This window comes from Bombus pyrosoma, linkage group LG10 (genome assembly GCF_014825855.1).
Source record: "Bombus pyrosoma isolate SC7728 linkage group LG10, ASM1482585v1, whole genome shotgun sequence".
Lineage (NCBI taxonomy): Eukaryota > Metazoa > Arthropoda > Insecta > Hymenoptera > Apidae > Bombus > Bombus pyrosoma.
In genome coordinates, this window is record NC_057779.1 from 5926438 (window position 1) to 5946124 (window position 19687).

Consider the following 19687-nt stretch of genomic DNA (forward strand, 5'->3'; position numbering starts at 1 on the left):
TATATTTTCCACTTGCTTTTTCGTGTACAATTAACCAACTTCATTTATGCCATCAATATTGCGAAATTCTGTAGATATAAATATTAGATATTATTGTAAACATTGGATTTCGTGCGTAGAGTCGGGGCTCCGTATTTTGTCGATACGGTTATGAACAATACGAATACTATAGGGAAGGAAGGTTGGTTGGTACAAATGGCGTCAGCTCGTAGAGGGGAGGAAGTCGGTAGTATCGCGCCGGCTGCGCAAGAGCAGCCTGCAAGACAGATTTTCTAATAATGAACAACCCGTGGTAACTGTCAGTCTGCTCGTGGTGCATTCGTTGACTCTTGGCTGCGCACAGTGTGTTCCGACGTGTGTTAAAATGTGCTGTATGTTTCATTGAATATTCCATTGAACGCGGATTACTCGAAGAACATCGAAACTTCTGCTGTAACACAGGTAAAAAGAATTTGAATTTTTCGCATTAAAAGTTTCCCCTGATAGCCGTGTGTGCTGTTTGACATACGTACAGATATGTATACCTATTGGAGTGCTCACCATAATAAACAAACGAACGCCATTGACCTTTAGTTCCGCACATTGGTGGCAATCTCTGAATATTATATTCGAAAGCATTCTTTTTTTAACAAATTATATTTTGTTCATCTTCTATAATAGTTCATTTACACGAGTCTTTAGTCGAAATAATATTTTGTGTCAGTGTTGGAAGATATCCTTGCAAGAACTGTAAACAGAAGGTATCGAATCAAAACAAGTGCTTTTCACGTAGAGAGATAAATAGTGAGTGGTACGATAAAAAATATTGTAGTGAAAATTTGTAGTAATTAAGTAGTATTCTTTCGTAATTGACAAATTCAACGTTTGATAAATTATATTGTAACTTATTCTAATTGAAATGTATAAAATCATCTTTATATAGATAATATAATTATATAGATACAAAGCACATTTGAAGATGACAAAATATATCGAAAACGGTGACTAAATTTTAATCTAACTGTGCGTAAAACAAATAGTGCACTCGTCATCTATTTTAATGTAAGAAATCGAAAGAACGTAGAATATCTTTGATAGTGCTTACTCAAAATAGATGCATATTTAAATCTCATTTATTAGTTGCCAATGGGTTTCTAACATCTCGTAAACGGGTGGTACTATCGTGTTACAACGCGCTCGGTCGTTTTACGGTGGCTGCCGTAAATGTTCACGGGGAATCGAACAAAACGATAATCGCTATCGTCGCAGCTACAGTTGAGTTTCGATAGTTTCGCGTCCCACGAACCTATTATAAACTCGGTTAGTTTTCACCCATCGAATCTCGCCTACTTTCCATCCGTCATCGTTCAACATTGTTGTCAATGAATGATCTCGGTAGTGAACCGTGAAAAACAGAACGGAGGCAATGACGAGGACGAAAGTAAGAGAGCCAATAATGCGTATCCTTCTCGGTTTGTTACGAGGAACGGCCGTTTGTTCGGTTCATATGTATACCGTTATAGGCGCGATTAGCACTTTAGTCTTAGATTAGACCTAGAATCACCTGAATAATCAAAATGATTAATTCATAACTTTCCATTGGCATTTTAAAAGTTTGCAAGGCGTGTATGAGATTAGAATGATTAAGACTAGAAATATTGGAATAGTCGAAATAATCGATTCGTAATTTTCCCTAGAAATTTCATAGATTTACAATGGCGTATATATTCAAGGTTTTCAACCCAACCTTATATGTATTTCGATTCAGAAATGTGATATTCAACGCTAGAGCTATGGAAATAATCAGAATAGTCGAAATAGAGATTTTATAGATTTACAATTCAAATTTGAATAGCTTGAATAATTTGAATGATTATCACTAAAAATACAGAGACAATTGAAATTATAGAATCATAGTTTTCCATTAAGAAATTTAAATGTAGATTTACAAGAGCAAATATTTGGAGGATTTTTATGATATTCACTAAGGTACATTTATGGGGAATATTTGCGTTATATATTTTTTTTAAATATCATTCATCTTAATTTCTTTGATATAAATTTTGTAATTTATTGGGTATCTAGTTTGGGGATATTCGATTCGATAGAGTCGGTCCGCCCAGAAATCACGCACAGGGGAATCATAGCGAGGTATATGGCCATAGCGCATGCCGTAAACTTTCTTTAATTGTAAATCTGTCGTTGCGTGGCGTCGCCGGCACGCGCGTGCGACATTGCGCTCGCGAGCTTTCACCGGAGAACCGCACGCGCCTACTTTGCAACGTGGATTGACCGTTATCGTTCACGTTCGATAACATTGTGCTACGAAACGCTCATACTACAAACTACTGATCGTATTCCGAAACACGATTCATGGATATCTATAAAACGTTTTATCGTCGTTATCAGTTAGCGTTGTTTGAATAATAGATATTGTATAAATGGTAATTTATTTCTTATAATGGTAAATATGATATATCAAGTTGACAATATAATTTTAGTTTGGAATTTTTCGTACGTTTGTGTGAAAAATTTAGATATCTGTATAAAGAAAAGATTACAAAATGCCATATCAGGATGAACATTTTTCGTATGCAAGTCTGATTTAAGTGTCATATCTTTCTTTCGTGCTTATATTCCTAAACATTACGTTAATGTTATCGATTATAGTTTAGTATAAGTCTAGTGATTCGTTATCGATATTGGCTATCAGTATGTATTGGTTTAACATTATCGGAATTATACAATTTCAAAATTGATTTTATCGAAAGAGAAGCCTTACTTCAACAAATTTGCTTCCTTATTTTCGATTCACCTTTCTAACGTTAACAATTTAAATCGTACATTATTTGCCGTAGTTTATCTATTATTATTTAGGGAATTTTTCACCCAACTGTATATTGTTTTATCATTAAAAAGTTTGATACATTTAATAAATTTCACGCTACAATTAAACTTTTTCTACAAACTCTAAAAAAATCTTTTGTTTATCAAAACGAGAGTTTATAAAAATTCAAAAGCCATAGTAGAGATAAATACCATTAATAAAGGAATGTAAATTGATCATTTGACTGTTTTATGAAAATCCTATTCTCTGCCATGAGTCCGTCGAGCCATGCTGTTGCATAAAATGTATTTCGAGTTTGAAAGCATCGACGAATAATGTACTTTAGGTTCCTGTTTCTGAACAGATGATTGTTTACACAGAACGGTATGCAGATTTGTTTCATATCGTATCAGAGCACATATTTCACGTTATAAACTCGTCGAATGGTAGAGTTTTTCATTCGAACTCGAATGACAACGTTGCTCGATAAATATGTAAATGAAAGATTGAAATTAACGAAATGAGAAATTCTGACATTTTGTTAATGCCTCTAATTCGTAATAATAATATCGAATTCGTAAGAGGCTTTTCTATTTATGGAAGGCAATGAAAAGAAATAAGCTGAAACAAAATTTATGCGAACATTAAAATATCCAGTTGAACAAATCGAATGCGAAAGCATCGCGATCGTTAATAAAAATACGGGAGAGCGAGTATGACGATGCAAGCAGCATTTTCTATCTCGGAATAATCACTGTTTTGCCACTGTTCGCGATTAAGGTCATCGAAGCTATAGTACATTTCTGACAATAGGCGATTTTACGTTGCTTTGCCATTGCTAGAAATTTGCCAAGGAATCTCTTCTTTATTTATTTATTTATTTATTATTATTACGATCGTTAGATTGTGACAATTAAAGAAATGGAACTTAAGCAGAAATTTGTTTTACTATCTAAATATTAAAATGTGTACTGTAATTTGGATATTTGCATAGAAATTTGCAGTCTAATTATTACTACTATCTTTACCGTGGTTTTTAAAATGGTTAAAATACAGTTAACCGATGATGGCTCCAAATATGTACGCGTATCATGATACTACGTACTGGAATTGATTTTAAATCTTTTAGCTTTTTCCATATTATCTTTCCTTTCTTACTTTGTCATAGTCAAACTTCAAAATGTCATCCATTTCTTTAATTATTGATTTTAATAAAAAATGTGTGAATTCGAAGGGTTACACTACCCTCAATTCTAATTATTTCTCTTTAAAAAAATGTGTGTATATTACTGAAATATGGATAAATATTTGTATAAAATGTTGATGGAACAAATTTTATAGGTTCGTAGTAAAATGATCGCTAACGAAAACCTTCGAAAACGCGTTTCATAGCAAGGAACGTTATAACTATTACTGTTACCATTTTTTAATCTTTCATTTTTATTTTATCAAACCAACGAGGTAACAAGCACACGTATAATACAATCATGCGTTTTAAAGCAACATCTTGGAAACGGAATGAAACATTCGTCGAAGAGGTTGCTTTATCTTTTCTGTATTCATCGTACGGTCTGTGCATTACGTTGCAAGAAATAAGCAATGACATACTTTAGAAAATGTTCGGGGAAAAGACGAAAGCGTATGATTTCACGTGAACGAAGTAAAGAAAAAAGTAAAGATGTTAATGTATCAGGCATGGCTAACTCAAAACCATTTTAGTCTCGCTACAGACACTTAGCGTTCTCCGCCCACCAGCGACATTTAAAAGAACGATACTTGCGTCAAAGTATCTTTAAATACGACAAGATGAATTTGTGTCGGTGTTCTGAATAGGCTTACGTCAAAAACAGCGTTAGAAGCTTGGAACTAAAATATCACTGTAACGAAATCTGTACATATCTGGAAGATGCGTGGGATTGCGTCTGAAATCTTCTTAAATCTGATTAAATACATTATTGATTCTTGATGAGTTAAATCATTTTTTCAAAAATTATCGAAGAAAATGAAATTTTTGAGAAATTCGATCGTACGAATATGAAGATTTCTATCTCAACTTGATCAAATTGAAAAATTTCTCTATGGTCGAAGGATGGATGATGTATCGTTCATTTTTCTTACTGCACGTTCTTACAAAATCGATAATAATATTAATTGCAACGATTTAACACATTAGATATTTCATGATCAAATTATGACGGTGATCTCGTAGAGATCATGTCGAGTCACTTAAGCCTTCCATTCGCTAATGACTATGTTCCCCATTGCCCTAAGACGGTCTCCCTAGAAGTTGTCGGATAAAAAGAAGAACCGGTATAGCCGGGAAGAATTTCTTTATTACGATTTCTCGAAATATTCTCTTTGCGTTTCGTCCTATTCGAGCGTGTTTTAAATGCAAAACACCACTTTTCACGAGCAACGCCATTTAGCACTGAAACGCGCCCATTAAGGGGAGATCTTTTCGTGCCTTTCATTGTCGCGAATGAACGATTACACTAACTTTCGAAAATCAGGAAAGTACGTACTTTGTTCTTCCTTTAGAAATCCGGAATCAGCTTCTTTATGCGAGAAATCTTTCGTTACTTATAAAGTTATTTGTTAATGAAATTATAAAAGACAATAATATCCTTGGCTTTAGCTTTTGTCCATATAAGATTGCTTTGAACTCAGCTTCCTAATATCGGATTAGATATAGTAAAATACTATTGATACGACCAATATATGTAGCTAGTATTATACTATTAACATATTACGATAGTATAAAATGTAGAATATACAGGGTGGTTGGTAATTGGTGGTACAAGCGGAAAGGGGGTGATTCTACGCGAAAAAAGAAGTGGGAAATATAGAATGAAAATTTTTCGTTTGAGGCTTTGTTTTCGAGAAAATCGATTTTGAATTTCCGCTCGGTACGCGTGCACAAAGAAACGGAGTATTTAGAAATGAAATAATGAAACTTTAGCTTAACTTATCGCGATCATTCAATTCATAATTCAAGTAAAACGGTAATCATCGCTACACCATTACGCGAAAGCTGTGATAAATTCGTCGTAGCGTACATAAAATAGCATAATTTATCATTTTTATATCTTTCACATAATTTTTCCATTTATATACGGAACATGGTTTTGCACTGCAAACAAATAGTACAAAATTCTGATAAAATTGTCGATAAAAACGTCTAATAAAATCGCGATTCCCCTTTCTCGGATATAATATAAGCCAATCTATATCTAATATAATCACATATAATCACTATAATCTATTTGATACATCCGAAAAGTTGCAAAGCCTGTTTGCATACGGAATCTTTTATATTAACTTAACCGTTGTATAGTGTTTCAACGTGGCTCGTTATAAATATAAGTTTCGTTGCTCGTTGGTTTATTCATGGTTGTTGCGCCGCTAGACGGAACTGCGTGTAAATCTAATCCACGTAGCACCTCCGGTCGACGCGGGTCGTGCAAACGCTTCCACTGGATTCGTGCCAGTTATCCGTCGAAAGTCGCGATTTAGAGGGTGGGGACACGTGGCCTCGAGTTTTCCTTCCTTCGAAACTGTCCTTTGTGCCCTTGGAGGCCTCATCGACTCGGTTACAGTGGCATTCGTATCGCGGAAGTAGGCAATTCCACGTGTTTCCCTGGCCGAGCTGCTCGTAGTCGCGTTCTCAGATAAGGATACGGAATTTTGATTTAAATTTGTCCTCCTTTTTCTCTTTTTATTTCTTCGCTACGCTTGTTGTCGAGTATTTGTTCATCTATACAAAAAAAGGCGATAAATGGTCGAAGAGATGATATTAAAATTTTCTTTCTGTTTTCCTTTTATGACCAGATAATGATAAGTAAAAATACAATATAAGAATATTGAGTTTGATTATTCCTGTGAAAAGATTTGCGAATGTTACTGAAACACGGATAAATGAATTACGTGCAAAATGTAAAATAGTAAAAATGTATATTTATATTTATGCAAATATCTTCGTTGGAAACATTAAAAAGGATGTACAACGTTCGTTTTTGTATTTTTTCTAACGAAAAAATCTCTTCAAAACTGTAATCCTTGCGTTCTCGTTTGTTGTAAAAATATGTTGTTTATTCGTTTTAAATAGTAATAATAATAATAATAGGTATTTATATTTATGAAAGTACGAATAATTTTAACATTTTGAAATCTACTTTTCACGAATTAAAATAGGGACGCAGTCATATCAGTATAGCACATCGTCGCCGGTTTAATCAGATGAGGTATGCTAGTCCGCCATAAAGGGGACAAACAACAAATTCAAATGGTTTCATACTTTAGTTGCTGGTATAATATATCACTCTACGTAGCTCCCTTCCATTTCTGAAATGAGATTTAATTTCCATTCTCATTAAGCGCGGGATGTACGATGGAATATAAAAAATTGTGATTTAAGTGAGAACAGGATGATACTTTGTACATGCCGAATACGTGAAACAGCTTCTTTCGTGCGAGCACGATATTTCATAGAAATTGAGTTCGAAAACGCCTGTCTACTACGTTTTTTTCTTTTTTTTTTTTTTTTCATACAATTCAGTTCTTCTTATTAGGTAGATATGTACTCGTGTCAACAAGACGCGAATAATACTTTCGAAGATAAAATTGGAAATTTCTGCAAGAAATTCTGCTATAAAATTGATAGGAAAATTGGATAATTACAATACAATGTTGTATTTATAACAAGATCTTTACACATACGAGTTTACATTTTCGAAAATCAGACTGAGCATCCCACAAAGAATGTTTTCGTAAAAGTAATAAAAGTATTGCATGCTTGAGCCATATCTTTATGTCATCTTTGTCTGCCATTTTGATCTATCTACGTTAAGTTGAAATTAGTAGTTACTCCAGTTGCGTGACTTATTCTTATTCACGATGCGAGTAACATTTTTAAACATAAAATTATATATTCTACAAGGAACTTTATCATGCAAATGATAAAGTAGCCAGATAGTTAGACTTATATATTTATGACAAACGTATTTCTTGCGTCTGCCATTTCTGTTTATCTGCGTCAGAAACGAAACTCAAGATTAGAATAGAACATCTAACGTAAAAATATCTATTTAAATTCTACTCCCTTAATTACCACGACAAAGATACGAATTTTCATAAATACTCGCAATCTGTTTATCACCATGAAAAATAAATCATCGTTACAGAGAAAAAAAAGACCTTGTGAAAGAATGTATCTGATACATATATGGATAGGTGTTTCACGCGTAATTTTTATTTTCCTTTTTACCCGTCGAATCACCCTGTTTTCTCGTTTGCACCCCCATATTTGCCCTGTTCCGTTTGTTCGTCGAGCACGCGGCATGGCGTGTTTGTCGAACGCAACATCGAGCATGTACAAAAGCGCGAGTTACGAGACGCGACAATTTCTTTTGTACAGGGCAAAATATGTATTCTCGAACAATTTCGTAGATAGACGGTCCATGGACCACCGAATATCATTCCGCACGTTATTGACGCGGCTAGCTTTTCAATTATTCGCTCGGCCAATGGAGATGCTGAAACGCGAAGAATCGATTTATCGAGCGTCGAACGTGGCCAGTACCCAATCATTCCATATAAAACAATATCCAGACTTGGTAATTCCACGTTAAATTGTGCCAGTTTCGATTAATTCTACGTTATCAATAGAATAGCTGTTTCTATAATTGTCATTTTAGTTCTTCTACTTAAATAGAAGAGTCTAGAATAAAGAATCACGTATAGAAACATTTTATTCTATCGGGATTTCGATTCCTATAAAGGCAAAGAAATAATCGACTTGTAATTTGCAATTTGCAATATTTGCGACGCTGTATTTCCTGTATGGACGATGCTACGCATAAGACTTACCGTTGCTGATAATTTGTCAAATTTCGCTACCCATGTCGTATAGCTTCGATTATTCCAGAGGCAGCGTGAATTTATTCCAACATACGATACATTTAAACGTTTGTCATACTAGAAAATACATGTCGGAGATGAAAGGACATCGGGGCCTTTCTTTTGGAATGTCTGGGAAGGTCCCCAATACTTTAGTCCAGACTTTTTATTGTAGCTGTACTTAAATAATAAAACTGAGAAATAGTTGTTTATGATCTAAACTGAGTATGGGTGCCCGAGATTTATGACAATGGGCTTGGGCTCAAAGTGACATAACGAGTCGCTGACCTTATCCACGGTCACGGGAGGGACGTGTACCTAACAGAGGTATGGAGTAATTTTGTAGCTCTCCTTAAAAACAAAGATCGATCCGAGGGGTACAGAGAGGTACGGAGAGGAGTATATAAGAGCAGTTCCACTTGAACTGAGATTCAGTCCGATAAGTTCTACTTGTATAGTGGACGAGTACGTTGAGTGACACCAGAATCGTGTATCAAATCGCATTCGTCATCCCGTTGGCTGTGGATTCGTTATCGAACCTAAATTCATTGTCATCGATATCTCGATTATTCAATCGCCGCTATTACTTGTTAAACTCTGTAATAATCACATTTGTATCAATAAATACCATCTATAGTACGTAACAACGATGACCCATTCGCGTGAAGATTCGCTATACGCCCCTAACTCCAATGATAACCCGACATATAAATATACCTATTAGCAAACATCAATATATCCTGTACACCAAAAAATTAAATCGACTAGTAAGTTATAAGGGCATTTATTCTAATTATAATACGTATATGTAATACGCGTTTAACAACGCGGCAGATGTAGTTAGTTCGAAGATTAAACCGTTTGGTGGCTGCAACGTCGATCAAAGACAGGAGAAACGGGGCAACGAACAATGCGTCTAGGACGATTTCCGATGAAAAACCTTCGGGAAAATCGATCGTCGGTCCGTTCCCTGTGTTTTTTCCCTAGCCCCTAATCTCCAGGGGTTGTTCAGAGTCCCTTGTGAAGCGTCCTTCGAAACCATCCTTATTTTAGGTTCGCTCACCCTCGAAATAGTTAACGAGATTCATCGCGTCGAGCTTGACGGTAACTTTCTGAAAGACAAGACAGAAACAAAACGAAAAATAGAAAGAAAATATAGAATAAAGTGTAGAATATTTGAGTTATTTGAGTCAAAGAAAGTAATTTGCCTTTTTAGATTTTAAACTATTAAGTTGATTAAATGAACGTTAAGAACACGTTGCACTTTGTTCTGACGCTCGAACGTGCAGTTCGCTTGCTCAGGGTAGATCTGAAAATGAATTTGCCTCGTAACTCGTTAAACTTGATTATGAACAATTTTTATTCCCTCAAGAATTTCTGTTCCTTTTCGCAACCGATCAAATCACTTCGTCTACCTAAGTAAATACAATAATTGTTATTTCCTTTCATTTTTGTAATATTACACAATGGATCGATTGTACGAATATTTTTGTCTTTCGCTATATATTTAGTAATTTTGATCATTTATTCCCGTGTTCATAGAATAAATAACGATAAGCGCGAATGCGTTAAACTTACTGAACGCTGGCTCTTACCATTGTTCTATGTAAAGTTGAAGATTGACTTTTAAGATGTCGAAGCTTATGCGACTGAAAAAACCACCCTATCTTGCAATAGCTCCTAAACTCGCATCACTCTCGCTTTCACAAATCGATACGCACTTTTACGCGCGCGTCACGCAGAGAAAACGCTTCCGTTCCGTTTCGTTCCGCTGTTGCTAGCTCATGCAAGTCTGCCTGATTTTCTTTCTCTCTTTCTCTCTCGTTTCCTGTGTATAAGCGGTGGCACGAAAAGCTTCGAGGCCTCTTATCACATTTTCTTCCTTTCTTCTCGCTCTCTTCTCTCCTCTTCACGGTGGGAAATAATGTTCTTTGACGCGAGCGCCTCGCGATTCCGCTTTCCTAACGAGAAACAAGGTGCACAGGAATTCCTTTGAGCCGTTTTATCGAAGGAAAAGGGACAGGTTCGCGTTTCTCTCACGGCTCGGTCGATCTCGTTGCTCGATATTCGTTTCCCGTGTTCCGCTGTATAAGAATCCCGCTGCTTCCATACCGCGCCCGGACTGTTTACCTCAGAAATTTGATGAAAAGCCCTTTGACAGGCCAACGTTCCACCGCCTGTTCCGCCGCGTTTTCGAAACTTTTCCGAGGGACGTAATTGTTTTCTTTGCTAGACGCTATGCTTTACGCCCTCTCACGCTCCGCGGGGGCTATTCGAAAGTTCTGCGAATCTAGGACGACGTTTACAACGTGTCAACTTGAATGATTGACTGACATTGTTATATTTTCAGCAAGAAGTTGGTAATAATTAGTACGGCAAGAGCTTTTAATGAGATTGATCTACAGATGAAGCGTATTTTTTGTCTAACTAATCAATTTTAGTTCATGAATATTAAATTCAGATTGAGATATTGGCGTGAATTTTCTTGCTGCTCATTGGTAAAATTTGTAATATCCCTGTTCGTGTTTCTTTCACCTAAAAATGCAGGTACATTTTGTTTAAATTTGTGTTTATCATTTTTTAATAATCGATTTCAATTTGTATGTGCATCGTGTTTCCCATTAGAAAAATCAAAATTAAGTTAGAATGTTGGTTTTGATTTTATTTTTATAGTAGTAAAATTTGCGATGTCTTCGTTCTGCAGCGTTACCTAGAAATATGTATAATTTTTGCATATTTCTTCCACTCGTATGACTCGTACTTCACTCTATCAACATTACAACACGTCTACGTTTCACGGATCTAATTACGTCCTCACTACACGCGCAATTACCGATTCATTTGCGAAAACACTCTTCGTTCGCCTAATATTTACAGTTACCTTACGCGGTATGAATAACATTAACCACCATTAATGGACACCGTGCTTGCTAATGTGGTCCAAGAACGTTTATGGTGGGCATACCAGGACAATCGAATGCACGCGTGCATACAAATGTATCAATGTGATCAAAAGCACTGCTTTTCACAACTAAATAAAAGCCTCTTAATATAAAATGAAATTTATCATTTTAATATGGAATTATTCGATATCAAATTAAAGCGAAAAATCACATATACCGATACGATTTTTTTCATGTTTTGTTCAAACCAATTGTAAGATATTCTTTAACGTAGAAAAATATAATTGCGTGGAAAATGATGGAAAGAACGTTATCGTGTTTATAAAATGCACGTTATACTTCTTCGCTCTTAAACGATCCCACTCACAAGAAATCCAATTTCTAACAAATCTGAATTTCAATCAGAATTTCCCCTATTTCCATCCCCCTTTTTCCCCTTATCATTCTCACACCAAAATTATTATTTTTCTTCGTCTTCGTTCGAAGAAAAACACCAACGAACGAAACAAAAAATGGAGCAAAAAATAAAAAAGAAAAGGAAGGAAAAACCATGCAAGATCGCTTGACCTACGGCTCGTCGTATCGTCGAGTGTTAAACCATGCGCGTTGCGCAAATAGGTTGCCGTGCTCATTAAGTATACGAAGTGGAAAAAGCGTTCCTGGCCCCGGTGGCGTCTATATATGCACGTTAGAGTTAGGGGACCTCCTCCCCCATCGGGGTAGTTGTACTATTGATTTTTTTCGCCCTGTCCCGTTGAATTATCGAGAGACTCTCTCTCGTGGGCGATCCTGCTGGCACATTGTGCTGTCCTCGACACGAACCCATCATACAGAAAATCGTACGCGTGTTAAAGGAGAAAGCGATAAAGGAATCGTGTGATCCACGGTAACATCCGCGTACCGGTAACACGTTCGCGTCTCTACCTTTTATCCCTACTGTATATATATAAGAATTTAATCGTAAGACTGGTTTTATACGGATATTTTATCATTATAAGTATCTACTGGTTTTTGTCCACATGGACTACTAACGTAGGAAAAAATATTTAAGCGGATGAATTTTTCATGAATGGAATAGCCACATATTTTTTGTACTAACAGTTAGGTTATTCTCCGGAGTAAACAATATTAAATTATAAAAGGGTTCGATCTCGGAATGTATACAACTCAGATGGCAGGCTATTTCTCAGCTTTTACAAAATGGATCGAGACGAAACATATCCTATTTTCTTTCGTGGACACTAAGCTATAGAACAGAGAAAACCTCACCAAAATCCGTTCGGTAGTTTTCACGCGATACCAATGCGAACAGACGAACATTTTCAAAATTAGATTTTTCGACTCCATAGCTTATGAGCTGTTTCTGGATGCCCGTTTTATTTTTCTTCTCTTTGATTTACTCAATATACAAACACTACTGTGTATGTATACAGGTATAGATATAAAATATGTTCGTAAGTATTGTACCGATGACGATGTACGCATATCTCTATCTAATCTGTATGTTTTTGTACATTAAAATTTTCCATAAATGCATAAGTGCAGCCTGTTAATAATATTGCAATTTATTGAGTAATAGTTAAGAATGCTATATAGAGTGTCTTCTACCACTCCATTCCATTGAAGCAGAGACTAACAAGGAATATTTTTGATACGAGCCCTTCGATTCTTCTATTTGTGTAAGAAATACAATATAGGTATTTATAGTTGTTTATAGCTATCTATTTATAATTGTTTTCCAATTAGGAAAGAACGGTCGACACGAAATTATCCTATTTTATAAATGAATATACTGTACCACGTATTTTCTTGTGTTTTACTTCTAAACAAGCATCTCGCGCGGAACTGACCTAAGAACAAAGATACAGCTCTGTCTTCAGAGAATAAAATAACCACCCTTACTCCGCAAGGTCGAAGCAAATAGCTTTCATTTACACTCGATCCGTTTCGTAATAGTTCCGACGCGATACTTCCAATTAAACTGTCGGGCGATCGAGTGGGTGAGCGCACGCGGAAAATTAACGAATATTCACCGGCATTTTCCAGCGACGACGCCACCAATTACGATTATTGATTGAGAGTTGTCGTAGTTCTCTCTCTCTCTCTCTCTCTCTTTCTCTCTCTCTCTCTGTAAAAGCATCGACGTCAGAGAAACTTACAATGTCTCTATCGGAAAGCCGTGAAATAATAATTCGCCAGGGATATTAAGTGTAATTGTTGTCCGTAAACCAAGAGAAAGGGGAGAAAGGTTTACCTCGTCGGTTGGAAAGAAGAGGAACGTTCTTCCCTATCTGTCGAGCAGAAGGACACCACCAACTTCCCCTGTCGTTTTCCACTTCTATCCACCGCTGTATGGTATTACGTCCAGCCGGGGTACAGTTTAACCGTAATAACGAGCGGACTCAGGCGGAGGTGTAGCACGGCGGCGTTAGATTAATCGAGCGAATCGCCCACGTATAGCGTATGGCACGTAGAATATTTCTCACCTGCCCTTTTTTCCTCGTGCTCTGTTCTCACTGTCTTTTTCTCGCCCACCTTTCCTATCTTTGTCGCGTATATAGAAGCTGTTTCAAAAAGGTAGGGCAGATTTTAGGAGCACGCGATATTCATCGAAACGAGTAAATTTCATTGGTGTAGTAATAATAAAATTAAAATCATGCGGTGTTAGTTTAAAAGAAGACTGTATATTCTTCTGTTACCTTCGATATCGTACAATTACTGTACATTACTGTACATGTTAATGTCTGTCGTGGTTACTTTCTTCGATCTAACCACCCACTCGATAAGTTGTAGATAGACGCGCAATAAAGTCATACGTTTTATGTTACTTCAAACTCATAACTAGAATCATCTTATAACTCGGAAGTTAACGATATTCATCAACCTGTGTTTATTAATCCTTTCGATAGGGGGCAACTAGATATTGTCATTTTAAATCCTGAAGGGATCAATTTAAATATTAAATGACAGTGTTTTAGAAATATTTTCGGCTCATGGAAAAGTCACGAAATAAGAATTGATCTGCATATAAATATTCGTATACGCTTCTGATATACAAACATTTTGTACGAAGTTCTTATATACGGACGGTTTATACACAGGTATTATATGTAATTTTTACATATAAATATATTTTCCATATGTCTTTTTAAGTTCAATTAATCGATGGATAAAGTCCCTGGACTTTAACTTTAATTTTCTGTAACATCCTGTATAGTCAGAGCAAGCCATGTGCGACAATGCGAAGGACGAAACTAGTCGGATGGCGAGAGGTGAACGTTGCCGTCGTATTCTGTCGTCGAGGCTCGTTAGGCTTAGGTTTAACAAGTTGCAGCCGATTTGTCGATTGTTACGATTGCTACACAGTCGAGTACTGCTACTATATGGCTCGTATAAGTTATATACATATGTGGGGATTGGGGAAGGGTGATTGTTTATTTGCCGACGATACGGTATATCGGTGAACTGTTGCTTTCTTTTGTGGGCCGGTATGTGATGCAGGAGTAGAATGAATAGATATAGAAGAGGTAGAGACTCATTGAAACTGTATTGAATGCAAATAATTGTATTGTATACGTTTAACGGTGTGTCGAACGTAATGGATGGCCTGCAGTAATTGAAATGTACATATTCAGACCATTCAGGTTTATTTTGCACGTATAATAGAGATTTGGGTTTATCCTAAATATGATAATATGAGATTAATTATGATTAGAAAGTTTGATGTATTTTATTTTAGTTTTTTGTAATCGAGAATTTTTATTTGTATCAAATATCTTCCAATTCCTAATTTTTTCAGGTCTGTTTCAAACTTTAGCAATATATAATCATCATATTAGAATGTCATAACAACAACTTAGAATATTTCGCATAACACACATAATACGTTCATAAAACTACAAGTATTGCAATACTTCAGTATACATACATACGTAATCTACCAGTCTATTCTGCATTATTGAGGATTCCAAATTAGAAATCATCGTGAATGTTCTTCAATTCCCTCCACTTGTCAACGTCTCTCTTATCGTGCATCGAGTTTCTACAAAATGTCCAAGGTTTTAATGAAACACCACGTTCGTCAACCCTTTCCATCCTCGTTTCTTGTTTACATTAAGCTCCTCTCCTTTATTCGTCCGTCTGGAGAATCGGTCGATATTCTAAATGCATTTTTCCAAGTGCGTCGACTCGTCGGACGATCAGCGTCGCAACAACTTGGAAATCTCGTTGGTCGAAAGGGGTTGGGTGGTTGAAAGAGGGTCGGTGGCGAGGGTCGACTCGCGATCCCGTGCTCGAAGAGTGGGTGCTTGACAGAGTCGAGTGAACGGTACAATTTCATCGACGGCTCGGGCAATAATCTCGTCGACAATGCGGCCGTTCCGCCGTCCGGAGCGAGTCAGCTGGCATCTTCGATCCGTTCTCGACTCGATTCCAGTCCGACAGTCGATGTTCTCGCTGCTTTCAACGTTCGTTTCGAAACGATCTTTCTCGTGCACGATTGGCCCGGACTCGAGAAAGATTTCGATAATACGCCTCGCTAACACGATCGCGATTTCGCTCTTTTATCTATTCTATATGGTTTTACGAACACTGGAATTACCAAGGATCGTGAACATTTGTAGCAGAGAAACGAATCGATTTCGCGGTTTACGCAACATTTCGTATTTTGTTCTGACTGGCTGATGGTTAATAAAACGTTACCAAAAGCTATTATATATTTTTGAGACTAATACACTGACGTATTTTTATTAAATTAACGTGCGAGACAAAAGACCTCGTGTATTGAAACTGTCCAGTTCGATGTGCGACTACGGACAGTTAAAATGCAAATAGGTCTTATTTCTTCTGAACTGATGGGAAGTACTCTGACGTTAATGCAAGCGATAGCTTTTAAGCAGCAGAATATAAATAGTTTTTAATGTAAACGATTAAAATTCTAAGACACATTATTGTTATATTTTTCGATAAATAATTTAAACTACTGATTCTAGAGAAGAATAGTAAATTCTGCTGCTAATTATTAATTCGTCATTCATGTGTTCACGTTAATCAAATATAAATATGGTTACCTTGAATCGAACAAAGTGTTTGGGTATCTATGAACCCCAGAGTATCTCGACCATAACGTTGCGTCACGAGATACATACTTTATCGCCAGATGTAAAAGGGTTAAGCGAGGCACGATTAAGTTAGAATACAACGAGAAGAGAATAATTTATTATAATTTTAAACCCGCTATCTGTTGTGTCCAACTTTCATTGAGGTTATAAACGGAAACGCTAATTTGTTTGCTGGGTAGTAGCGTAATCTCGTCGCCGATGGTCTCTAGTTTAGGTTTCCCTCGAAACTTCTCCGAGATAAAGAATTTATCGTCTTGTACAGTTCACAGATTTAATGTTGCTTTAACGAGTTGAATGTTTCGTGCTTTGCCGTATTCACTTTGTCACATACATAGAAGCGTGCTAGGTGTTCCAGCAATCCTGCTATTACCCAGAAAAAGAAATCGAAATTGTCCATCATTTTTTTTCCATGGGCTACCGTCGATCTTAAATCTCTTGAAACTGGAACTAAATTCCATAAAGTCGACAAACGGTGCAGGATCGTAATATTCGCATAATCGTCTTTCAATGTCTTTCCTCTCAAAAACCAAAGTCGTCGTATGTGGAAATCTATATTTTTATAAAAACTCTTCCCCACCATACCACGATCTCTGAAGCTCCCTGTACATTCACCGTCTGATACAATAACAAATAAAAATTCTGAAAAAGAATATTAAAAATAGGACACGTAGGTATGATTAAAAAAAAAAAAAAAAACGAAAAAGTCGTATTTCCTTCACGCTGCTGTCCGTATCACAAAAATTTGCCCGTCTACTCGAACGTAAATGCCCGCCACTCCGTTCAAATTTCCTCGTTTCGCGCGATTCAGTACTCCGACACCCATTCATATTTCCTTCGTTTTCAAAGGCTCGCGTTTTTCCCGTTGAAAGCGTCACCGCGGCATTGCACCGCGTTAAATACTATAGAGTATAGGTATAGAGGATGGAACCACGCGCGACGCTTCAAGCTCACTACGACACGCTAGAAGCATTAGCCTGCGTCGCCGAGCATCGCCAGGCTGATGACACCTCATCACGCGATCTCTCTTTCACCGGTGCACGCACGTGCTCGATTCGGTGCCGGCGTGGCGCGGGTGCGGCATTTCGCGCTATCAATCTTCGCTAAACATATGCTTCAAAAATCATACACGTCCCTTAAATGCGGAATTTCTTCCGAGTGCCAGGTGTTGGTATCACTGGCTCACGAGAGTATTTCAACATCGACTGTTACGTCGCGCGAGATGGTCCGTGCGACGTCCTTCACATTGTCTGACCATCAAAGGCCCACGGATCGTTGTACAGATCCTTCATAAACCTAAGGAACCATAAGCAGAATCTTTTTAACGGAATCCTTAATCCTGCAAGTATTTTCGGTTTATGGCTGGTCCTTAGAACAGTTCTTAGGTTTATTATTCGCTCTTAAAAATCACGGAGAAAGCGGGAAAAGCTGATTTTTCCCATGAACAATGTCACCCATGAGCCACGTTGGTAGGAGACTTCCTCCTCCTATCTTCATTCATAACGTTGGTCATAACCAATGCGCATCGCGGATCGTTACCCTCACTTTCCTAACGAAAAGTGTGAGCAACGAATCCGCTTTCTTCATACAACAAACACACTCACCCCGAGCTTTCCTCCGTGATAACACGAGAACGAACTTCACTTATCCTCTGGTCCTGCGCGACAACTACAGAACAGTCACCACATCTCTAGACTGGTTCCACAGTAACAGTCTAAGTCAGTTAAAAACAGTTGGAGGAACAGAAGGAGCCAGAAGTTAAGTCATCAGAGTCGCCAAGTCGAAGACAGTCAATCGACAGAGTAACATACAGTCAATCGAGTCAAAATCATTCATCACAGTCGCCAACACGAAACGAGTCTCAGGTCGTACTGATTCGTAGTTTGGCAGTCAACATACCCACAATTGTATCAAATATTGAAGTTATTGGATCGTTGAAAATATGTATTATAACCTGTTAATATCAGCGTTATACTCATTCAACTATCCTTATTATCTTAACCGAAATAAGGGATCGATTGATTCGTGGCGTCGATTATTCGAATCGTAACGAGAATTTACGACTCCCGTTGGCGCGCTTCTTCGAGATCGCGTCTTCCCGCGAACGCACAATGTTTTTCGTGTTATATTAGTTCATTGAATTATGCACGAATATAATAATAGAAATAGAACGAAATGGATCATACCTAATTCAATAAAATAATATAAAACAGAAATTGTTCATTTGTTATCACCTTATGAAACGAAAGAAACTTTTCGGACAACCGAATACGTGTATATTGTAGTACGTGTTGATATAGAACATTTTGAAATTTCATTAGCATTCGAACGAGGGACGATAGCCACGATTATATTGGACAAATTCAGTGAAGAGTTACGTAGTATACAACACGAATAACCACCTTGAACATATCGCGGAATAAATATTGTTTTTGACCATCAGTTTCTCGTTGATTTATACATTTTGGAAATTTTCGGATACCTATGAGAGGTGGTGTTCAAAATTCCAATAGTGACTTTGTTCTTCATTAGAATATTACGAGACCATAATATTATTTAATAGAATAGAGTATTTAGATTATTATGAGCCGCAGAATATTAAGGCAACGTAAAATTCACTTTGGAGGACATCTAGTATCGTTCGAACATTATGAAGCAATTTTTTTAAGCAACCCTCAGCTTGTTTGATTATCAAGTTGTAGCTGTTTATAAACAACATTTTTCTAAACTGATCGATACAGACAATCGTACTTAATGCTCGATTAGAAGTAATACTTGAGATGTATTAATAACTTGTCGTATTATTATTGTAATAATAATAATCTTGCAAACGAAAATTGCGTACGACGTACCATCATGTCGCCTGTATGCAGCTTGTATGATGCAAGGGATGGTATACAACAGCAATTTCACTATGGACGATCGTAATAAGTACGTTGACAATGGGCCCAGGATACGGACTGGCC

The 19687-nt window shown here is 36.9% G+C and overlaps 1 protein-coding gene across 3 annotated transcripts in view; it reads left to right on the plus strand.

Annotated features, from left to right (window-relative positions):
* The first annotated feature begins 211 nt into the window (after positions 1-211).
* Positions 212-19687, plus strand: part of LOC122571704 (tyrosine-protein kinase Src64B) — an 84310-nt gene continuing 64834 nt past the window's right edge. For 2 of the 3 annotated variants that reach the window (XM_043735763.1, XM_043735765.1), the window contains exon 1: positions 212-441. The gene's annotated coding sequence lies outside the window, so the exon portion shown is untranslated. The remainder of the gene's footprint in view (positions 442-19687) is intronic. The other variant, XM_043735767.1, reaches the window with a different exon arrangement.